The sequence below is a fragment of the Papio anubis genome, chromosome 13 (genome assembly GCF_008728515.1).
Source record: "Papio anubis isolate 15944 chromosome 13, Panubis1.0, whole genome shotgun sequence".
NCBI lineage: Eukaryota > Metazoa > Chordata > Mammalia > Primates > Cercopithecidae > Papio > Papio anubis.
This window is the reverse complement of record NC_044988.1, coordinates 10,486,483-10,511,129: the sequence shown is the minus strand read 5'-3', so window position 1 is coordinate 10,511,129 and position 24,647 is coordinate 10,486,483. Positions and strand designations below refer to the sequence as shown.

At 41.2% G+C, this 24,647-nt stretch overlaps 1 pseudogene; it reads left to right on the top strand.

The window, feature by feature from the left end:
• The first annotated feature begins 23,194 nt into the window (after positions 1–23,194).
• Positions 23,195–23,325, top strand: LOC116270163 (annotated as a pseudogene).
• Positions 23,326–24,647: the final 1,322 nt, after the last annotated feature.

Here is a 24,647-nt window from a genome sequence, read left to right as displayed (position 1 = left end):
TGTGTTAAGTGTTCATTAAATATTAACTAGCATTGTTATTATTATTAATACCATATTATGTTATTTATACGTAACTATACATATATATTTAAAGCTCCTTTACTTTTCTAGATAACATGAAATTAGGAAAATACATCTAATGGAATGGAAAAGAGAGCACGTGGAAATAGAACAGCAATGGAGAAAGGGGTATGTGTTCTCCCCACGTCCATCCATGCCTTCTCTGCTCCACAGATGTCACCTAAAGTGCTGTTTAAAAATTGTCAATCTGATCATCTCTTTCCTCTGATTTAGAAACAAAAGGTTTCAGCTGGGCGCAGTGGCTCACACCTGTAATCCCAGCATTTTGGGAGGCCGAGGCAAGTGGATCACCTGAGGTCAGGAGTTCAAGACCAGCCTGACCAACATGGAGAAACCCTGTCTTTACTAAAAATACAAAATTGGCCGGGTGTGGTGGCTCATGCCTGTAATCCCAGCTACTAAGGAGGCTGAGGCAGGTGCATCGCTTGAACCTGGGAGGCGAAGATTGCGGTAAGCTGAGATCGTGCCATTGCACTCCAGCCTGGCCAACAAGAGTGAAACTCCGTCTCAAAAAAAAAAGGAAAGAAATAAAAGGTTTCCTATCACTCTTGGGTAAGGTTCAAAATAAACATGGAGCCCGGGTGCAGCGGCTCATGCCTGTAATCCCAGCACTTTGGGAAGCTGAGGCGGGCGGATCACCTGAGGTCAGAAGGTCGAAACCAGCCTGGCCTACATGAAGAAACTTCTTCTCTACTAAAAATTCAAAAATTAGCCTGGTAGGGTGGTGAGCGCCTATAATCTCAGCTACTTGGGAGGCTGAGGTAGGTGAACCATGTGAGTTCGCAGTGAGACGAGATTGCACCACTGCATTCCAGCCTGGGCAACAGAGCAAGACTTCTCCTCAAAAATAAAAATAAAAATAAAAAATGAAAATAAACATGGACCACAAGACCTTGCCTGATACGGCCTCACCACTGTTTCTGTTTATCTTGCGCCGCTCCTCCCTTTATCTGTCCCACTTCAACCTTATATTGTGCACGTACATGTGGCCATGCCCTAGGTTCTCAGAGCATTTAAGTTCATTCTCCTCTCAGCCAAGAGCCCTCTATTCTTCCCACCTCTGCTCCCCTTGCTTCCTCAGATTCATCCTGTTATGTCACACAGAGACCTTTCCTGGTGCTCGAGGCAAGTTCAGGCCCTTGCAGTCCTTCATAATACTGCAAAAATTGAAATTATTTGCCAAATATATCTTTTCTCCACTACACTGTCTGTATTCTTCACTGTTGAATACCATAAGTCTAGACTTTATAAGGTTGTGGAAAGAAAGAAATGGAAAGAAATAATATATCTGACATTTAATCTTACACATTATAATATAGCAAAATTCATTAATCTTTCTATGTGCTCTCTATAGCTCATTGAAGAAGTTCTTTCCTTCTCCTAAGGTAATAAAGATATTCTCCTCTACTTTCTTCTAATAATTTTAATGATGGGTATTTCATTTTAAACCTTTGATTTATGTGGAATTGATTTTTGATATAAAATGAGATAGGGATACATATTCAATTTTTTTTCTATATGCATATATTTTTCTAGGACCATTTATTTAATAGTTTAACTTTTTTTTGAGATGGAGTCTTGCTTTGTTGCTCAGGGTGGAGTGCAATGGTACAATCTCAGCCCACTGCAACGTCCTCCTCCCAGGTTCAAGCAATTCTTGTGCCTCAGCCTCCCCTGTAGCTGGGATCACAGCCCCGTGCCACCACACTTGGCTAATTTTTGTATTTTTAGTAGAGATGAGGTTTCACCATGTTGGCCAGGCTGGTCTCGAACTCCTAGCCTCGAGTGATCCAACCACCTCGACCTCCCAAAGTGCTGGGATTACAAGCATGAGCCACCACGCCTGGCCTAAATAGTTTAATTTTTCCCCATTGGTTTTCAATGCCACCTCGGTCAAAAATAAGGTTTTTATATTTGTGTGGGTCAGTTTCTGGGCTCCCTATTCTATCTCATTCATCTAACTGTGCCCTGATATCTCATTGTCTTAACCTCTGTCACTTCATAATATGTCTTGACTTCTGGTAAAGCAAGCCCTACCATGTTCTTCATAAGGATTATCTTGGCTATTCTTGGCTATTTGTGCTTTCATATGAACTCTAAAATCAACTTTGAATATATTTGGGAATTACACTGTAAAAATTGGACAACAATTCATATATTTGTGATAGATACCCATAGCCATAAACGTAATACTTATCCATCAGCATTGTATGGTTCTCGTTCCGGGTTGAATTGTGTCCCCCTCCAAAAGGGGGTATGTGGAAGGGTTCAGTATCTCAGAATGTGACCTTCTTTGGAAATCAAGTCATTGTAGATATAACTGTTGAGATGAGATTACACTGGAGCAGGGTGAGCCCTAAATCCAATATGACCCATGTCCATATAAGAAGAGAATATGAAGATACAAGAAAAGAAGGCAACGTGAACATGGAGGCTGAGACTGGAGCTGTGCAGCTACCAGCCAAAGAACTCCAAGGATTGGTGGCCACCACTGGACACTACGAAAAGGAAGAATTCCACGCAAAGTCTCAGAGCAAGCATGGCCCTGCCAACGTCTCGATTTGGGGACTTCTAGCCCCCAGAACCATGAGAGAATACATTACTGTTCTTTGAAACCACTCATTTGTGAGACTTTGTTATGGTATCTTTAGGAAATGACAACAATGCTCCATTTAACAAAACATTCTCTAATAAATTCTAATAATGTCGTACAGTTTTCTCTATCAAGATTTTGCACATTCTGTGTTACATTTATTTCTACATGACTTTTACTTATTGCTGCTGTATAGAAAAAAAGTTGGCTTTTGCCTATTGATCATCTATCAAGAAAATTTACTTAACCCTCTTTACATTTTTTTTTTATTATTTTTTGAGACTGGATCTCGCTCTGTCATCCAGGCTGGAGTGCAGTGGTGTGATCATAGCTCACTACAACCTTGAACTCCTGGGCTCAAAGGATCCTCCCCACTCAGCCTCCGGAGTAGCTGAGACTACATGCCTGTGACACCACACCCAGCTAATGTTTTTATTTTTAGTAGCAATGGGATCTCACTGTGTTGCCCTTGAACTCCTGGCCTCAAGTGATCTCCTGCCTTGGACTCCCAAAGTTCATTGTTCAGAAAGGGTTTCTATGAAGACAATAATATCTCTAAATATCACAGAATATACAGGTTTGTTTCTTCTTTTGCGAATATTAAACCTTTTTTTTTTAATTATTTGAGATGAGGTCTCATTCTGTCACCCAGGCTGAAGTGCAGTGATGCGATCTTGGCTCACTGCAGCCTCCACCTCCCAGGCTTATGATCCTCCTGCTTCAGCCTCCTGAGTAGCTGGGACCACAGGCATGTGCTACCATGTGTGGCTAATTTTTTGTATTTTTTGGTAGAGACAAGGTTTTGCCGTGTTGGTCAGGCTGGTCTCAAACTCCTGAACTCAGACAATTCACCCACCTTGACCTCCCAAAGTGCTCAGATTACAAGAGTGAGCCACCGCATCCAGCCCTAAACCATTTCTTTCATGTTCTTCTTATATTGTACAGGCTAAAACTTCCAGTGCCACACTGAATGGAAATATCAATAACTGTATCTTTGTCCTCTATATGGTTGCAAAAGACATTTTTCTGGTGATGTGACATTATTATTATGTTTGCTGCTTTTTTTGTAGATACTTTTTCTTCTATTCTTACTTTGCTAACAGTTTTTATTATAGACACTAAACTTTATCAAATACTTTTACTTCAAATATAAAAATGACCAGTTCTCCTTTAATCTGTCCATGGGAATATTTACATTAATAGATTTTCTAGCACTAATTAAAATTGCATTCTGGAATATACTCAGCTTGATTATTGGAAGATTGGTTTGCTAATACTTTGTTTAGGATTTTGATATCTATTTTCATGAGTGAATTTGACTTGCAATATTCCAGTGTCATAAAATTAATTGATAAATGCACCCTCTTTATTGACTTACATATTTTAGAATAAGCTATTCATTTCTTGAAATTTAGTAGGTCTTACCTCATGTTTTCATGAGGTCAAGATTTTTTTTTTTTTTTTTTTTTACCATTTATTCCATTATTTAAATGGTTGTAGAGCAACTCAGATTTTCTGTTTTTCAAAGAGTCATTTTTATAAATAATCTCATGAGTTTATATAGGCATTAGATTCATTATCTTTCACATCTAAGAATGTCCTGATTTCCATTATGATTGCTTCTTTGGCCTATGAGGGCTTTTTGGCCTGTGAGGGCTTTAACCTTCTTCATAATTTCCAAAGTAAGGAGCTGTTCCTGTTATCTTTTTATTATTTATCTCTAAACTGTTGCAGTGTGTTCCAAACAATAACCATCACTCATATGTAATTAAGACTTTTTATGGTCTAGTATATGATCAATTTTTTGTAAATGTCCTATGTGCAATTGAGAAGGTAATTTCAGTATTATATATGTCCATTCGTGTTTTATGCATGTATATGTGTATCCTCTCATTATCGCAACATATTGAGATGTTTAAATCTGCTGTCTTGACTTGTTTTGTTTCATTCGTATGTTGATTTGCTAATCAACACTATGTTTATTATATAATTTGCACTAAGGTGGTAAATTTACAAATTTCTGTTTGTAATTATATCAATTTTAGCAATAAGTATTTTAATGTACATAATTAAGACCATACTATTTAAAATTTAATCTTTGTCAAAACACAGTGACTCTTTGCTAATATTTCTTGCCCTAAAATCTGCTTAGACTCATGTTAATATGGCCATTCCAGATTTTTTTTGTTTTGTTCTGTTTTATTTGGTTTTTTGGTTGCTATTCATCTGTAACCAATTTTTTTCTTCATCTTATGACTCTTTTTCTGTATGCTTTTGTTACAAGTGGAACTTTTATAAAAGACATAAAGGTTACTTTTAAAAAGTACTTCTAGTGATCTTTCTGTTTTAAATGGAGAGTTTAATACCTTTACATTCAGTATGATTTCTGATGTGTTTGGCTTTATTGTGTGGTAGATTGGATTCACCAAAAATTCTGTTTTCTATCCTCGAAGGAAGATTCTCTGAAGGAGAGAATACCTCCCCACCCACCTGAAGGAGTGCCATGTGACTTGCCAGTGGAAAGTGGGAAAAGTGAGGTGTGGGAGGCGCAATGCTTTGCCTCATTTCCGTTTTCTCTGTCACAAAAACTGACAATGATCAAGACAGAGGCTGCTCTGGGAGCCTGGGACCAAACTGAACCCACAGTATGGACATGAAGAGTGAGCAAGAAATAAACATTTGTTATTAGGACCTGGTCCCAGTGAGGTGGCTTATGGCCCCAGCAGAACCTAGCCCCTGACTAAGACACATTTCTGTAATCATATTTTGAAGAGTATTATTTCTACAACATTTATTTTATTTTTCTTTTTTAAAGTGATTTTTATAGCTGTTTTGTTTCTATTATTATCACTGCCTGCCTTGCCTTCCTTGAGGTTTTTTTAGATTGTCTTCCTCCTTATCTCCTTGTTCTCTTGCACTAATAGAGAAATTATATACTTTGCTGTTATATTTTCAGTGACTGCTCTAGAATTTTTTTCATGAATATTTGACTTCATAAAATCTAAGTTTATTAACATCTGAGTCATACAAGAAATTTAGTGTGCTCTCATTACAATCCCTCTGCTCCTAATTTATATAGAATTATTGTTCTACATTTTAGTGCCATCTTGAATTGTTAATTCACCAATTAGACATTATTATCACTGTTTTAGCCAGTGATTATTTCATTTTATCCAGACATTGAACATTTTGCTTTTTGCTCAGCATTTCTTCTTGCATTTCCTACCTCTTTTCTGTTCCTAGTATACTGAGAGATTTAAATCATAAATGGATATTGAAGTTTGTTAAATGTTTTTATCTTCATTAATTAATATAATCATTGAGTTTTGTCCTTTATACTGTTACTATGGTAGATTTTATTAATTTTCAAGTATTGAACTAGCCTTGCATTTCTGAAATAAACCCCACTTGGTTGTAATGCTTTATTCTTCTTATATATTGCTAAATTTGATTCACTAATAGTTTGTTAAGTGGCCAAGTGGTTTTGCATTCATATTTCATAAAGATATTGGCCTGTGGTTTTCTTTCTCAGTACTGTCTTTGTCTACTTTTGGCACTAAAGTAAGCCTGGCACCATAAAATGAATTGGAATGTATTCCCTCCTCTTCTATTTTCTGGAAGAAATTATAAAATTTGTGTAACTTCTTTAATGTTTGGAAGAAACCAACAGTGAATGCATCTGGTCCTGAAGATTTATGTTTTAGAAGGTTTTGAGCTATGAATTCACTTTATTTAATAGTTACAGATTATCTATTTTATCTAAAGTGAGTTTTAGTATTTTGCAGTTTTCGAAGAATTGGTTCATTTCACCTACATTAGTTGTAACTGTAGTGTGCTTTTTGTATTCCCTTATCATCCTTTTGATTTTCCATGGATTCTTAGAAATTTTAAAATATAATTATTTTCCTTTTTACCTACTTTATCCTGCCCGAGCCAAGACCAAAACAGGAAGTTTCCCTAACATCTCCCTCTTCTGTGCCAGGATTCTTTTTTTTCTAGTTATCACAAAAAGGGGTGACCTTTTAGTGTTTTCTGACTGAAGAAGAGTCTCACCTTTTCTTTTTTGCCTGGTTTCTGAGCATATGACCCATTAAAACCCAAGCCAGAGGCTACCTATGACTGAGAAATACACACAGAGGAAATACAAGCTAACCTATCCCAAGGTTCATATTTTCCTTTGGTTTCTAGTCTCCAAAGAATTTTCTGATTTTCTTGGCAGTTCAGTCATCCATTAAAAAAGAGATTTTTGGTTTTGTTTGTTATAATATTTTATCCAACACTCAAAAGTATGTTGTTCTAGAATTTCTTCAAAATATTAGTCTACCGTATCTCTAGGAGCAACGATGAGACAGCAATTTATTGACTGAATTGGGAAAAAAAAGGTTTTAAATGTGATTGAGGAAAACCTAGACAATAACGTGGTGAGGACTGCAGCTTGGCTGTGTGTCTTGAAATGTTTAAAACCACATGTCCTGTGACGCAGCAACTCCAATTCTCAGTATCTGTCCCAGGATAACTCCTGCAGACGTGAACAAGAATGCTTATGACAGCCAAGTGTGTAATAATGAAATTTAGAAAACACTAAAATGTTTATCATTGTGTATAATATTGAAATTTAGAAAACATTAAAATGTTTAACAGTGGGAAGGATTGAATAAATTAAGGGACATATTTATTCTGGAATATTCCAAGCATACTGACATGGATAGCTCTTAAGAGTTCTTGTATTAACAGAGTCAGTGCAAGTAAGTGCTTAGCAAAGACTATGTGTTCAATAAATGTAGCAACTGTTACTTTTTTAGGTGTTCCCTGTATTCCCTATCTTTCTGCCTTACAGAAGTGGAATTGGGTTTATGTCAAATGGCATCCACTGAGGCAGCCTCTCTATCTCATTCACTCAAAAAAACCATCTGTCAAGGAAGTGTGGAATACAAAATGTAACAAACACATTTCATGCTCTATTTTGCTTGTTCTCTTCATTCACTAATCAATTAGAAAACCACTGTGATCTTTGACTTTGGAATAAAATTAAAACAGATAAATAAATGTAGATAAATATATTTCCAAATAATACACCAATTGAGTCACATGTCTGGGCTGCATCTAGCACCTTTCTGTTTAAAATGTCTACCTTTTGACATTTGGCTAAGCAACAAAACTCCCACCAACTTGATCGGATTAATTGACAACTCCTGGTAAATAAGTAATTAAGGCATTTTCTTTCGTTTCTACAGAACCCATCTTTGGAACTCATATAAGCTTACTTTGATCAAAGCAAGGGCTGTAAAGGATTAGAGAGGAAGAAGCATTGGACTTTAGTTCACACATGAGTGCAAAGGCAAGATCTCCTGATTAAAACTCCTCTCAGGGGAAATCATTAATTCCCTGAACACCAAGTGTCTTCATTTTGTTGGAACTTGGAATTGCAACAGATTGAAGTAGGGCTAATATAGGTCTTACTTTAAGTAGAGTATTTGTGTTAACATTTCAGGTCCCAGTAAACACTGTTGCATAGGGCTACTTTATCATCTTATAGGAAATGAATATTTAATATGTTCATGATTCCTATAATACCTTCTAATTGGTAGTATCTGTAATTGTACATTCCAAATGAATACTACATTATTCTTCATGCATTATCTCTATCAAATATATTAGATGGAATCCTCATCTTCCAGAATAACTGGGAGAAATTTTACCTGGTAACAATCATGACCAAAAAAAGGGATAGAAGTGTTTATGTTGCTTAAACTCAAAGACTAACTTGCTCATAATGATGTCCACTCTTAGAAGAAGTTACCTGGAGGAGATAAGTTTTCCCTGGTCCTCCCAAAACCTCAAACAGAGAAAATCAAGTCTGTCAAGTTTCTAACATTCTTCCAGTATCAGAAAAGATAATTCACCAGAATCAATCAGCCCAATCAAAACAGCCTGATCCAGCACTGTCTGAGGTATAGGGAAGTAGACCACATCACTTCTGCAATCATGTGTCTTATAATAAAATAGAAATGTAAACCCTAAAGGGCTAGGACACAGACATGTTCAAAGGGCATGGCTCAGACAGTAAACAGAATTCAGAGACAGTAGGAGCAGTGCAAGCTGAAGTGATGTGACTTGACAAGATCTTATTGAGAAAGTTGGTTATCAGTAGGCTTTGAAAGATAAACAGGAGGTAGACAAGCCTGGGAGGGAGACACCCACAACCTTTTAAATGGTTCCCTTCTCTCTAGCCTTGCTCCCTAACCTATACTGCATATCACAGCCTCACTAGCTGTAGCAGACACTGGGTGTGACTCTGCAATGTCCACCACTTCCATTCCCTACTGAGGAAATTTCTCTGAGCTCAAGAGTAGCACAGACTGAGACCCAGTTCTTTAAAACAAACCCCAAGAAGGTCTTCCTTAGTCTTAAAAGAAAATCAAGAAGCCAAGATTTCTCTCCTGTTGGGCAAATAAGTAGGTATAGAGCATGTTAAAAAAAATGAAGGAAACTAGCCTTAGGATCATGTCAAAACAATAATTGCTTCAAATCATTGACAGTTTAGTGCTTATTTGTTATAGCAGCTAGTAGTATCTTAACTGAGGTAGGGACTGTTGAACTGGCCATTGTATATGCTCCTAGAAACCTTGTCTTGAAACATTCAAAAGTATTTTCCAAACAATTAATATGTTTGTCTAAAAGTAGGCTGTGCTTTTTATTTCCAATGTGTCTATGCATTCTCACATCCCTGTCCTCTCCTAAGACTTTAGAGAATAATCAAATAGTTAGTTGGAAAGACACCTTGGGCTGGGCCCAGTGGCTCACGCCTGTAATCCCAGCACTTTGGGAGGCCAAGGCGGGTGGATCACCTGAGGTCGGGAGTTCGAGACCAGCCTGGCCAACATGGAGAAACCTTGTCTCTACTAAAAGTACAAAATTAGCCAGGCGTGGTGGCACATGCCTGCAATCCCAGCTACTTGGGAGGCTGAGGCAGGAGAATCGCTTGAACCCAGGAGGTGGAGGTTAAGGTGAGCTGAGATTGTACCAGTGCACTCCAGCCTGGGCAACAAGAGCAAAACTCCATCTCAACAACAACAACAAAAAAACCACCTTGGGCATATCTCATTTAACCAACAGTATTTGAATATCTGCCACATCTGGGGCCTGTGCTGAGCCTTGGGATACAGATGTGGTCCCTGTTCTCTGCTTGCAACACAGGCAACCCAGATGGTCCTGAGGCCTAGCAGATCTCCTCCAAAGCAAAAACAAAACTAAAACATCCACCAAATTTAGGATGACAGAAGAAACCTGAGCTCCTAAGAACATTTCTGAGTCACTGAATCAAACAACTCTGAACCACACATGCCTATGAACTCTGGTTGTCTGAGCAAGTCTATTCTGTTCTGTTCCATACTTTTTCGTAGAAAAAAAAAAATCTCATTGAAACTTACTAAACCTATTTCATAAATTCACAAATGGATCGTGACCTGCAGTTTGAAGAACACAGCTGTAGCTTTCAAGTATCCAAAGACATAAAGGAATGGATAAATAACTGGCATAGGGCTTGAATCAGCCCTCCTCAAAAATAAAGTCTCTCTAAATTCTCTCAATTCACATTAAATATTAGTGTGAACATTACAAGACACTGTTTTATGCAATTTCATATAATATTAAAGGAAAGTTCTTTGCCTACATTTCCAAGTAAAAACTGATGCTCCGAGACATGTGCTGTTGACCCTATTGATTCTCTTACCCAGGACTCTGCTTCTACCCCCAGAACACTCCCTTCCTCAGTAGGAAGTACAGGCTGGGGGAACAAAATCCAAGCTCTGTGGCAGGCTTGGCACAGTCTTTGGGACAAAGCCCCTCCTTACAATGCCCAGGGGAACACTGGAAAATGAGAACAGAATCCAGACTTAAAGCTGTAGAGGCTTAAAAAGGCCACTGCAAGGTTTTATATATGCGAGTTACGTGTTAAAATCAGCACCTGGGTAAGCCAATGATAGGAGTTAAGACTATGAAATTTAGGCTTTTGGAAATTTAATTTGTTAGGGAAAGATGAGTCAATAATTGGAGGTAAAAAAAGGGATTGGGAACAAACATTAAAAAAAATAAAAGAGTTGGTAGTGGCCCAGGACTGAGAGGTAAGGTCTAGGCTATGGCAGAGGAAACATGGTGGGAGAGACTGTCCCCTGGCCTTCTGGGACACTAGTGTATAAAAGTAATTGATTCAACTAAAAGAGTAGGCGGGAATTTTCTGACCATTCCTGCAGGAGGTGGGGAAGGCCCTCAAAGCCAAGGTCAACTGGGAATGAGGGGAAGATCTCCACATGTTTACCCTGAAGAAGAGAAATCTTAATGGGAAGAAAAAAGTTTCAAACTTTTGGATGTCTCTTAGGAGTGGGTGTGATTAGCAGATATTTCAGCTGGATTACTATCAGGAAGATATTCTTATTATAGTTAGTTCACAATCAAATGGGTAACTATTGAAGGAATAGGGTCCTCTATCGTTAAAGGTGTTCAAAGTTGATACTTATCTGGGTATATGCCACAGGAAAATGTTAGTCTGGAGTCCTGTGAAAGCAGGCAGAGAACAAGGACCACATCGTATCCCACAGTTCAGCACAGGTCTCATATGTGGCAGGTATTTAAATGCTGTTGGTTAAATGAGATATGTGAAGTTGCTTCCCAACTAATTGCTTCATTCTGTCAAGTCTTGGGAGGGAACAGGAATGTGAGAGGGCAAAGACACACTTGGAAAAAAAGTGCGGCCTACTTTTAGACACCTATAATTGATATGTGTGTTTGGAAAATATTTTCAAACTGTTTCAAGACAAAATTTCTGTGAGGCACATTCAACGGCCAGTTCAACAGTTTCCATCTTATTTTGGGCATTACTAGCTGCTGTAACAAATAAGTACTAAATTGTCAATGACTTTATGCAACAATACTTGGTTCTTACAGATGTAACAGGAAACACGGTTGGTCCTGGTGCACAGCTCTCCTCCATCTGAGCATTTAGGAACTCAAGCTCCTTCCACATTACGGTCCTGGCTTCCCTTAAGGGCTCAGAGTCATCTGCATCCAGCCAGCAGGCATGAAAAGGGGTTTGAAGAGGCATAAATGTGAAGATTTTACGGATCAAGTTTAAATATGGTGCATATTTGTTCTGTTCCTATTCCAAAGAGAGCTCTGAGTCACATGGCCACATCTCACTGCAGGGAGGATGGGAACTATGGTCTTACCGGTGTAAAGATGGGCAGAATAAGTGTGGTGGACAGCTAGTGGTCTCTTCCACAATACCCATATGCATCCTTCTTCTCATCTATATATATATATATACACACACACACACACACACTCACAATACTTTCTAGAGAGCTATACCGCAAAGCTCTATCACAAGTAACCATTGCAAAAATTAAATTTAAGAAAATTCATAGCTAGGTCAAATGGCTGATGATATGCTAATAAATTTTGCAGTAAGCCAACGCAACATTGAAAAAACTGCCGAAGTCACATTCCGGGAGTGTATTATTTTCCAAGCAAGGGAGCTTATGACCTTGGCAGCTGGCATTCTGAAGCCACTGACTTCACTCAGTGTTTTCAGTTCTTCCTTTGAACATTGAAAGTGATGGTATCTCAACCAGCAACTTAGATGATACCTTCTAGTTTTTCAACAATTCATTTAAAAGGTTTTTTAATACCTAGTCAATGTTTCCCTCTTCTTGGCATCAAGCCAGAACATTTTGCTCATGTCTGTCAGTGGGCATAGCCTGCCATACCAGTAAAAAGAACAGCAAGATCAAACATGAAAAAGGAGCAATGCCTGTCTTTGCACACTTGTCTCCTGTCTTTTCTAGCGTGGAGTGATTGATACATTCTTGCTCTGAGATAACCACCATGACATCTGAGTTAACACTACAATATCCTTCCCTGTTCTCAGGAAGTCTGCTGCACACACTATCACTTACCTGACACGCCAAGAGTTGAGTACTGCATCAACTAATTCAAGTCCAGTAAGGCATCGTTTTCTTTACATTACTGATCAATGACTTTTTTTGAGACAGGATCTTGTTCTGTCCCCAAGGCTAGAGTACAGTGGCACAATTATAGCTCACTGCAGCCTCAAACTCCTATACCCAAGGGATTCTCCCATATCAGCCTCCCAAGTAGCTGGGACTACAGACACACACCACCATGTCCATCTAATGTTTTTTCGATTTTGTAGTGATAGGGTCTTGCTATGTTGCCCAGTGGTCTCAAACTCCTAGCCTCAAGCCATTCTCCTGCCTTAGTTTCCCAAAGTGATGGGATTACATGTGTAGCCACCATACCTGGCCTCAATGACATTTTTATTACTAATTTAATTTTACTTCTTTATGTCCCCTTGCTCTTTGTTTTGAAGTCTTTCTATTTCATCCTGAAGGCCAATACATTTTTTTTCCTTAACAGCATTGTTCTTCTTTCACTAATCTACTGAATATTTACTTTTAAAAATGAGTTTTCTTACTCCATAGTGTCTCATTTTGTGTTACTTTTATTGATCAAGTTGTGATTTATTTGACTCCTCCAGTCACCTATACTTGGACTTCACCTTGTTCTTCCTCACTGATTTTCTTTGCTGCCTCTGTTTCCCTTCGTTCTCAGGGCTCAGATCAGATGGACAGGGAATCTTAAGCAGTAGCAACCTCATGAGTAGTTGGAGGTGCAAGGTCCTGCTGGCGGAGTGTCAGTCTCTGTGTAGCACCACAAGAAAGCTTCTCTTTCCCCAGGAATGCTCAGCAGAAAGATTCGCCTTTACTCAGCCTCAGGGGAAGGTAGGAACTTAGCACTCTAGACAGCTTCCGCCCTAGTTCCAACACCTGCGGGGCTACCTAGAGGTCCTCTTAGGACTATGCACAAGGGAGGCGCAACATACTGTCTGTGGGCCACAGATCTCTGGGAATGCGGAGGTATACTGCCCTCACCTGGATGTCTAGACTCCTACCCAGTGGTGCAAATTTCTCCACCTGCTTGGCCTCCTCTGGCTCCTGGCAGAGTCAAAAGATCACACCCTTCAAGTCCTGCCCACATGCAAGCCTAGGACAGATGGTAAGTGATGGGAAGAGGTAAGACAAGGAGGCCATCTGAGGTGTTTACCCACTGCCATCTTCCCAGAATCCCCTCTGCTAGATGCAACTTAAGACTCTTAAATTTTTTACCTGATATAATTTTGTTTTTCATTTGTATCTTTAAAAGAGTGGCATTTGGCCATAATTCAAATATTTTACCCAGGACTCTTGAGAACCAAGGGATAATTCCTCAGCTGGCTTGAGGATTTAGAAAGAAAAGACCTGTTATTCTGATAACTTGACTTTGTTTTGAAAATCCACAGGGCTCTCAGCTAGCACTGATGTTTCTGCATCTACACATCTCTGTCCTCACGGAGCTGGTTTGGAATGTTCTAAGTCCGGGTGTGGTGACTCATGCCATTTTATGAAACCATTTCATAAAACGGGCCAGGCATGGTGGCCGACGCTTGTAATTCCAACCCTGGAGGCTGAGGCTGGTAGATCACATGAGGCCAGGAGTTCGAGACCAGCCTGGCCAACATGGCAAAACCCTGTTTCTACTAAAAAATACAAAAAAAAAAAAAAATTTAGCCTGGTATAGTGGCACAAGTCTGTAATCCCAACTACCCAGGAGCCTGAGATTCAAGAACTGCTTGAACCCGGGAAGCGGAAGCTGCAGTGAGCCAAGATTGCACCACCACACTCCAATATAGGTGACAGAGTGAGACTCTGTCTCAAAAAATAGTTTCAGAAAATGAAATATGAGTCCCAAAAAAGTAGGAAGGACAAAATCTTATAACTTTTAAGCAAATAAATATAAACTTTATGGAAATTTCACCAAAACATGAAAAATCCACCACCAGTTGGCACCACATCACAGAGAATCATTTGTCAATCCATTGCAGGGCATCTGCCACCAGAGGTGTTTCCCTCCCAAGAGGGCAAGAGTAGCTGGGAGCAGGTTCACAGCCAGAGTCCAGCCCATGGGGCATGCTCATGTCCCTTCCGGTTTCAAAGGAATTCGGTGTATCAGGCACCATCTCTCTCCCTCAGGTCTGAACAAGGAATCGGCAGAAACAGCCACAGGGCTATAATGGTGATACAATGATCCCATGGAAGAGTAAACTATAAAAAATCTGATCTTTCTTTTTTTTTGTTTTTTTTTTTTGAGACGGAGTCTCGCTCTGTCGCCCAGGCTGGAGTGCAGTGGCCGGATCTCAGCTCACTGCAAGCTCCGCCTCCCGGGTTCACGCCATTCTCCTGCCTCAGCCTCCCGAGTAGCTGGGACTGCAGGCGCCCGCCACCTCGCCCGGCTAGGTTTTTTTTTTTTGTATTTTTTAGTAGAGACGGGGTTTCACCGTGTTAGCCAGCATGGTCTCGATCTCCTGACCTCGTGATCCGCCCATCTCAGCCTCCCAAAGTGCTGGGATTACAGGCTTGAGCCACCGCGCCCGGCCCTGATCTTTCAATAGAGGCTTTACATGCTTAACCTCTGGAGCCAGGCTGCCTGAGTCTGAATTCTAGTTCCATACTTGACTAGTAACTATAAATTGTGAAGTTAGAAGTAGACTAGAATTAGATTAGCTAATGCTAATTAGCTAGAATTAGATTAACATTCCCAAGCTTCAATTTGCTCTGTGAAATGAGGATAATAATACCTCCAAGAGTAATGAGGATTAAATGAGATGATGCATGTAAAATGCTTAGAAAAAAAAGAAGCGTATTCAATGCTAGATCTCATTGCTGTTGAGTAACTATTATGTTCCAGGGGTGTGCTAACTGTTAGAAATAACTAAGATGTTACCAAAGGTGGCTGCAGTAATCCACCCCTCCTTCAACCTTTTCTGCAGTGAGACTTTGTCATTCCTGCAATCAAAAGGTGGAGTCTATGTCACCTCTCCTTGAATCTAGGTGGCCTTTTGTCTGCTTTCACTGAGGTTTCACTATGTGACTTTTGGGTTAGGCCTTAAGAGACCTTGCACTTTCCATTTTCACCTCTTTAGGAACCAGCTGCCATATAACAAGGCTCTAGGTAGACTGTTGAATGATGACACTGCTGGAGACAGAGGCTGTATATTAGTCCGTGTACACACTGCTGGTAAAGACATATGAGAGACTGGGAAGAAAAAGAGGTTTCATTAGACTTACAGTTCCACACGGCTGGGGAAGTCTCAGAATCATGGTGGGAGGCAAAAGGCACTTCTTACATGGCAGCGGCAAGAGAAATGAGGAAGATACAAAAGCGGAAACCCCAGATAAAACCATCAGATCTCGTGAGACTTGTTCACTACCATGAGAACAGTATGTTCTTCCCCCACATGGCTGGGGAAGTCTCAGAATCACGCGGGAGACCACCCGCGTGATTCAAATTATCTCCCACAACATGTGGGAATTATGGGAGTACAATTCAAGATGAGATTTGGGTGGGAACACAGAGACCAACCATATCAGGCTGCATGGAGGAGAACTAAGATGCCTTGGCCAACAGCCAGGACCAAGACATGTGAATGAAGCCATGTTGGCACCTCCAGCCCCAGCTGAGCCACCTTAGGCGACACCAAGTGGAGCAGAGGTGAGCTGTACCACTGGCTTCACCTGAATTCTTGACCTCCAGAATTATGAGCAATTACATGGTTGTGGTTTTAAACCATTAACTTTCCGGAGCGCTTTGTAATGCAGCAAGAGATAACCAAAACATAAGACACAGCCCATCCATAGTGAAATCTAGCAGAGACCCCTCATTCCCTCTCAGGTCATGCGGAAAATGCTATGAGAGAGATGCCAGGTCAATGCAACCTACTGTGGGCACAAGAGGAGACAATGATGGATCATGCTGGGGCCAGAGGATAGACAAATGGCAGCCCTGAGAGGTGAGAGAGGACCCTGAAAGCCGCCTGAGTAGGTTGGAGGACATTCTTGCTCTGCAACAATGACATTCCACACCCCAGGCAGGGGGACTTGGCAGTTCTAGACACCTCAGAGGGAACACAAATTTCTATGCTACCTAGGTCACAAATTTGGGCCATTCTAAGGAAAGGAACAGATATAAATTTCATTTATTTAAGTCAGGGATGGCCTGCCATGGTCTGTTTATACGTATGTACTTTGTCTTCCCAACAAAATATTTTAAGTTTCTTGAGAGCAGGCATTCTCTTTACTTTCTCTTATTTTCTACCCCCAAGTTCCACTCTGCCTACCCCCATACCTTACCCCATATCCTATGGGTCTTGGCCTTAGTAAATGTTCAGTAAACAGGGAGACATTGGTAGATTCATGGAATCTCATCCTTGAATGGAAACTTCTACTTCATCTACTTTCAACTTTCTCCCACACTCTTTCGCAGCCAGACACCCCCAGATTTGGCCACTGCTGACTGACCAATGCATAAATGCCACAATCCTGCATTACTCACAGAAAGAACACAGCAAAAGTTCAGCTCCCCTGAGCCTCCCCGGCCCCAGGCTGAAGCAGGTCTGAAGACCTTAGCACTGTCCTGACCCTTTTCCCACCTCCTTTATAGAAATTACCCAAGTATTTATCTTTTTTTAAATGGTGTAATTGTTTTCTTGTTATCTATCCTCCCCTTTGGACTGTCAACCCTGAGTGCAGAGAAGCATCTATTTTGCTCTTTCTCAGGCCTTCAAAGCCTAACAGTAGCTGGCACAGAGCATTAGGTGTTGTGTGAATGTATGGGTGAATGAATGGAGGAATTTAATGAGAAAGCATGCTCTCAGATGCTTGGCATTCATTCATTTTTAATATATATAGGTAGTTATATCACAGCCAAATAAATAGTCAAATTCACATCAGAAAAGAGGCCCAAGCACTGTACTCTATGTATAGTCTATATAACTTCTATAATAACAATAAACGTAAATTGAATGTTTACTCTGTGCCAGGGACTGCTCTAAGTACTTTATATATGTTTGTCTCATTTTGTACACAGAGATTTCTTTAAGGTCCTTCCTATTATTATCCTGATTTACAGATGAGGAAATCTGAGGCATGGACAGTTTCAGGGACTTTCCCAAGGAACTTGCTGTTAAAGGGCTGAACCTAGATTTGGACCCAAGCAGTGGAACTCGCGGGATACTTCCCTTTACCACAGCACAGTGATGCTTCTCTTCATGAGATTCAATTAAAGTTAAATAAATAAGAACATAGCAACAGAAGACTCAGGGAATTGGTGACAAGACAGGACCATTTTCCCCATGAGTTTTTGCTCAATTCTAGCTCAGTCTGTGGTGACTACTTGTGTGTCCACAGCAGCCTACAAGACTGAAATCAGGGCCGGAGAGTGCTTCCGAGTGGAAAGGAGCCTGGGCGAAACAGTGCCCATCAAGAGTTCAGCACAGCACAGAGGGGATCACTTAGTCAAAGCTGTCTGGGGATCTCAGTAATCAGGCAGGGGCTCCCATCTTTCCTCTTGACAGGATGGAGCCTGACAGTCAAGGTCAAGCATCACCCCCAAGGTGAGAGGAGGCACGGGTTAGACAGAGCATCGACCTAGGTCCAGCTCTGTCATCAACTAAGCACTGGGACATTTAGGGTCACACCCATCTGTAACAAGAGCTCCGAGCTTCTTCCCAGTCGTGAAATGCACAGATTATTTTGGAATTCACATGGAGACCTAACAGTTCCAGGAACAGCAGCTCTAACAGTGCACATGGCAACTTTTCAGGCTGCTTCTAAGCAATGGCCAGATCTACGTGGCAGGAACTTGCGGTCTTCAAACACAGTGAAACCAAGCCAAGTCTCGATTGTCATCAGTTGTTGTGTTAGCAACCATATAGCTATGAGAACTAAAAACACTGACGATTTGACTCCAGAGGAGAATTCTCTTATACTTCTTGTTTCTAATAAACAGCGGAAGAGATGTCCTTATCACTGCTGCTTTCAGTGTGGATTTCCTCTTGACAGTCTTCTGGCAGACATCAGCATCTCTCTGCTTCCCTTAGCATGACTACAGAAACAGCAGGAAGCAGCGATTGCCATTGCATAGGTTTCTGTTTGTATATTGGCAGATGTCAAAACATTCTCATAAAAAGGGCTTTCCAAAGTCTCAGCTTAATTCCACAATCCTCTTTGCCCACATCAGCGTAGGACACGATAAAACCCCAGTGACCAAACTTGCCGTCTTGCTTTTGTTCGTGAAAACAAATCGAAGCAATAAGGATCTGTGTGGGGATTTCCACAGTCTCCACCCAAGGGTGAAGGAAGCTACAGAAGGCAGGAGGCAGGGAGAGCTCTTCGGGGTTAGAGGAAAACATGTTTTTCACTTCTCTTCTCCCCTCATCCCCCTGTCTCAAGGCCCTCCTGCTTGATGTCTACCTGGCTTTGATCCGCTTGGAAGCCAACAGCGAGAGTTTAAAATACAATGACAAAAAAGAGGGAACACAAAAGCCCTCATTGGAAGCTGCCCGATTCCGTTAAATATAAACAATTTGTCTGGTAGATGATGTTAGGTAAGCTGTGAGCTTTGTCTTCCTGCTCCTATTCCCTGCTTACCCGCCCAGCCCCTCCAGCACTAAGGCTCCAGTTCTAAAAGCAGACGGGCTTCTAAGAGGACCCTGGCTCCATCAGTTAATATCTGTGTGATTGCAGGAGGCTAGTTAACCTCTCATTGCCTACATTCCCTACTCTGTGAAATGAGGATAATGAATGGTAACAAGTTATAGATTTGTTGTGGGGATTAAATGGGATGGTGGATACAAAGGAAATTAGCATGGGAGCATCTAGGAGGCTCCAATGTTAACTATTAGTAATGCTGTGCTTTTTAGTAACCACCCTATCTCTCCATCCAATCAGAAAGGATCTATTAACCAGTACTTACAGCAGGGCAGAAGCTCATTAAACTAGAGTAAAAAACAGTGATATTTCATGTTCAACCTTTCATCTCTAATTGTAAAGTGAAAGGCTGTTTCCCCAGGTTCTATTTATTCAACAAACATTGATTGAAAACATACAGTTTGTTGGGTACTATAAGGTGTTCCCAGTACATAGAAGGTGCTCAGGAAATGTTTGACAGATGAAAGAATGAAAGAAAGAAAGAATGAATGAATGAATGAATGAATCATGACCCTCCCACAGATGCCCCTCCTGGATACAACAGGACATGGGGGACAGAGAGGCTTGTTCATCCCTACGCCCTCACCTCCCTCCAGCCCTGGGTCCTCTCCACTCCAGCCCAGGGCTGCCTGCCTGCGGAGCCACTGGCCTTAGACCTTCTCCTATTTCCTTGCTTGGCTTCTGACCAAGAAGTTCTGACAAAGAAGTAGTCATTAGAACACATCCTCTTTGTATTACTATAGTCAGAGGTTATAAAGGATGTTCAAAAAGAAGGCATCTCACATGCATACGGAAAGTAAAGTACCTTTACTCCAATCAAGGGCTTCTGCTTATTTTACCCTGTGTAACAGAGCCATCTCTCAAACTTTAAGTACTGAGTGAGAAAAGAATATTTTGTACAAGGCTGGCCTGGACCAGGATCAGGATGTGGAATGTGAACTTTGACGGACTCTGAGAATAACCTAGCTCTGCCCACACCTCTGTCTCACAGGGTGGACACATATTGTTTTTTCCATCAATGTCTGTTATACCTTGTTTTGGTGTCTTGGTCATGCCTCCTCCTCTGGAAGCAGAACTTGGGTGGGGCCCCACCTCCAGTCTCATAAATGCAGTGGGTGTCACACCATCAAGGCATTCAACCTACAAAACCACAGGGATGGTGGAGTGAGTGAGGGAAGGGACCTGCTCAGAATGAGTCCCAGGACTAGAGCAACTGATTCTAGGAGAAAACATTCTCTTGTTTTACTTTAAAAAAAAAAAAAAAAAACACGGCCTCGCTCTGTCACCAAGGCTGGAGTGCAGTGATGCTATCTCAGCTCACTGCAACCTCCACCTCCTGGGTTCAAGCTATTCTCATGACTGGGCCTCCCGAGTAGCTGGTATTACAGGTCTATGCCACCATGCCCAGCTAATTTTTGTATTTTTAATACAGACAGGGTTTTGCCATGTTGGCCAGGCTGGTCTCGAACTCCTGGCCTCAAGTGATCTGCCTGCCTCAGTCTCCCAAAGTGCTGAGATTACAGGCTCTTGTTTTAATATGAGCTGGGGAAGAATGACCTTGGAGCTACTGAAAGGCCACAAGATACTGCCTGGGAACAAAGCAAATACAGGAAAGAGAAATTTGAGCCACTGGAAAAGATAGCCTTGATTTCATTGAGCCCCTGAATCAACCTATGCTTGAAGCCAGTTTCCTCTGATTTTTCAGTTCTGTGAGCACATAAATTCCTTTGCCTTCTGCTTAAGCCATCAAGGTTGGGTTTTTATTTACAACTGAAAGGTCCTATGATACCAACAGAAATCGTCACAGTGCCTAAAGTTTCATATTATTTATTCCTTTGCATTAATGCAGAAAAATCAAGCTACAAGATTGCAAATGTATTACCAGCCATCAGTCCAGGAGTTCTTGGTAATTTGATAACTATCACTGTAATTTACCTGATAGTATCACAGTCAGGCTCTAAGCACCCCTAGGATAGAACTCAAAACTGCGTTGAACAATGCAGCCAAGTCCACCATGAAGTTCCATAACCCATGCCTTTAAGTGATCCCCTCGTAATTCTGTGGGGAGCAATAACTCAGACACTGGAAACTTCTTCAATGTATAGGGCTTGCTCTAGGCTATGAATGAGTAGGATTGTAGAGGCAGAAGAAAGAGGAAAAATATTTATTTTGTTTGGCAAGTTTTTTGTTTCCAGTGACGTCCAGGGACAGTGTGGACCCTAGAAGAATCCAGGATTCTCTTCCTTGGATTCAGTGACCTTTGCTGGATTGTGTGTGGGTCACTTTTTCAATGTCTTCATCCAAAGCTGGCAATTAGGTAGAGTTTTACCAGCCCATGAGCTCAAAATTTTTTTATTCAATCAATCAGTGATATTTATTGAGCACCTATCATGTACTAGATGCTGTCCAAGTTACTGGTCACTGGAGTCTCAAAGATGAATGAGCACATTTCCTTCACCCAAGAGGATTAGAGTCCAGTGGGTCATGCAGACAACACCCAACGTAACTACATTAGGTACAATTAAGGCCATGACAGAGAGGAGCACACTGTGATGCCAAGCAATGGCAAGGAAACCTGCCCCAGGCTGCTACATGGAAGTTGTGACTCAAGACAAGTGGAAGGGAGTTTTTGAGCAGAAAAATGGGGGAAATGGGTTGCAAGAAGAGGAAATGGCACCGGCAAAGGAGCAGTGGTATAAGAAAAGTAAGGGCATTTATTGAACTGAATTCATTTGGTAAACTGGGCCCAGGTGTGAGGGTGGGAAAGCGTGTGATAAAAAGCAAAGACATCATCATAAAGGGCTCCTTCTGCCAAGGTAAGGACAGCGTTTGACTGGGGAAGTCTTCAGTGGCTCCATATTTGAGACAGAATAAAATCTAGAACTCTGGTATCCTTGAAAGGACCAGCAGGGCATTAATTTTACATCGTTACATCCTAGTAGCAAAGAGAACAAAATGTGTGATGAATGCAGAATCTGAAGATGGTATTTTTGTTCAAATAAGCTTTATCTTGTCCCTTATGTCCATTGTCCTGGTACCCTGGGTCCGGGAGACACGAGGAGCCACAAATATCCCATAGGAGTCCCGCACTGCACTCCACCTCCCAGCAGCCGTAGGCAGACGAGAAGCATTTTTCATCTGCTATGCAGTCATTTTGAAAGTGCCTGCTTTTCATTGGGAAGGTAACATGATAGTCCCTCTGGGGGATGCACATGAAGCCGAAGTGAAACAGTCTTCCTTCCGACTGCGACTGCAGCATTTTCTTTGCCTGGCTCTCCTTCTTAGCGTAAGCGTGGCTGAGTCTTTCGTCTTTTGTTCCAGAAACTACACCTCAATCTTAGACTCCGTAGTGTTCTGTTGTTGCTTTGTTTGTTTGTTTTGATATGCATCTTTTCATAAAACGGGTCAGGTTCAAAAGGCATTGGCTCTTTTCCCACATTAGTGTCTGTCCTGGGTCAAATGTGCCCCAGGTGTGGCTTCGTCAACATTCCGTTTACACATGATTCTCATTACAGGATCCCCAAAGGCTGTGAAAACATTTTCTTGAGCCTCCCCCAAACAGCCACAACTAGAAATTGGCAAACACCAATTGAAATGCACTATTTTAAATGCATTATGGGCAGTCAGTCCCCCACCCTGATGTGTATTCAACTCCACACAACCTCACTGCCTGCCTATCCGGGACCCCACATCACCTCTTAGCTCATCATGTTCCTCGAGCCCCCAGGATCCCCTTGGCCAGGCCCCGGACGTTCGGATTGCAGGCACAGGAGCACCGGCAGCAAAAGGGACCGTGCCAGCGAGAGGACCCATCAGGCCTCCAAGGCCACATCACCATTCCATTTGCTGGCTCATGCGTCAACTTGCATGACTTCTATGTGATTATTTAGCCTTTTAAAAATACTTTTCACCCTCTCCTGTGCCCTTTTAAGGTAGACACAGTTTTTTAAGAGGCTAACACAGAAGGGTAAAGTAAGTCTCCATAAAACCCAGAGAAGAGACAGAAGAGACTGTGAAACTCCTCTTTGGACCCCATCTGGAGTCATAGCAAAAAAATAATAATAATAATAACTTTACTTGCTAATCCTTTGGCTAAAAGTGGTTCATAGAAGGGAATTGACAAGCTCACTAAGGTAGAGAGAAGTAGCTTGTACAAAGATCGTGCGTGCCTCAGTTTCCCCATTTGTAAAATTAAGGATTCGATGTGATAACCCTTCAGCTACCTCCATCAATGAAATATGATGATTCTGTTTTATTGCATGCAGGCCATTTTTTAAACGAAGCAAAATTGTGAATTTAAATTTTTAGTAATAACATTCTGTTTTTTTATGAAGTAGATAATGAGAAACCAAAATATCTCATTTGTCATCAACAAAAATAAATCACCTTTAGAGTGGGGATGAAGGGCAAAAACTTTAGTCATGTATAGTACGTGGAATAGGGATCGAGGTGATGTATATTTGGAGGGACCTTTTTAAAGAATTGAGCATGAAAAGAATTCTTATAAAAAGCAAATGTGAGCTACCTGATATAGTCACCTCCTTTTCTGATTCCAGAGGTCTGAAAGCAGCCTCAGCAGCAAGCCACAGCAGACGTGAAATGGGGAAGAGCAATGGCATCACTGGTGACCAAAGGCCTGGACAAGCTACCCCAGGCTCCACACCATCTCTGGAGATGCCTGGCTTGGGGAAGGTCCCTGGTAAGAGAAGCAGCTCTCAGCCTCTTTTTCTGGTCAAGCCCCTCTGCAGAAACAGAAAGGAGAATAAAACAGGGGCTCAATACAGATCACAGTCACATGAACTTACATCCCAGCTGGGATTTTTAACTGACAAATGAAAATGTATATAAATGTATGGTGTAAAACCAATATGTGGCTGGTCATGGTGGCTCACACCTGTAATCCCAGCACTTTGGGAGGCCAAGCAGGCAGATCAATTGAGCCCAGGAGTTGGAGAAATATGGGCTGGGCAACATGGCAAAACCCTGCCTCAAAAAAAAAAAAATTACCCAGACGTGGTGGTGCACACTTGTAGTCCCTGCTACTGGGGAGGCTGAGGTGGGAGGACCTCCTGAGCCCAGGAGGTAAAGGCTGCAATGAGCTGTGATCACACCACTGCACTCTAGCCTAGGCAACAGAGTAAGACCCTGTCTCAAAAAGCAAGAACAAAAAAATGATTTTTTCACAAATGTATACATCCTGGAATGATTAACTCAGGCTAATCAATATATCTATCACCTCAAATACTTATCTATTATTTTTTTAGTGGCAAGAACATTCGTCTAGCAATTTTCAGGTATACAATGCATTATTATTAACTATAGTCACCATGTTGTATAACAGATCTCTAGAGCTTATTCCTGTTAGCTGAAAC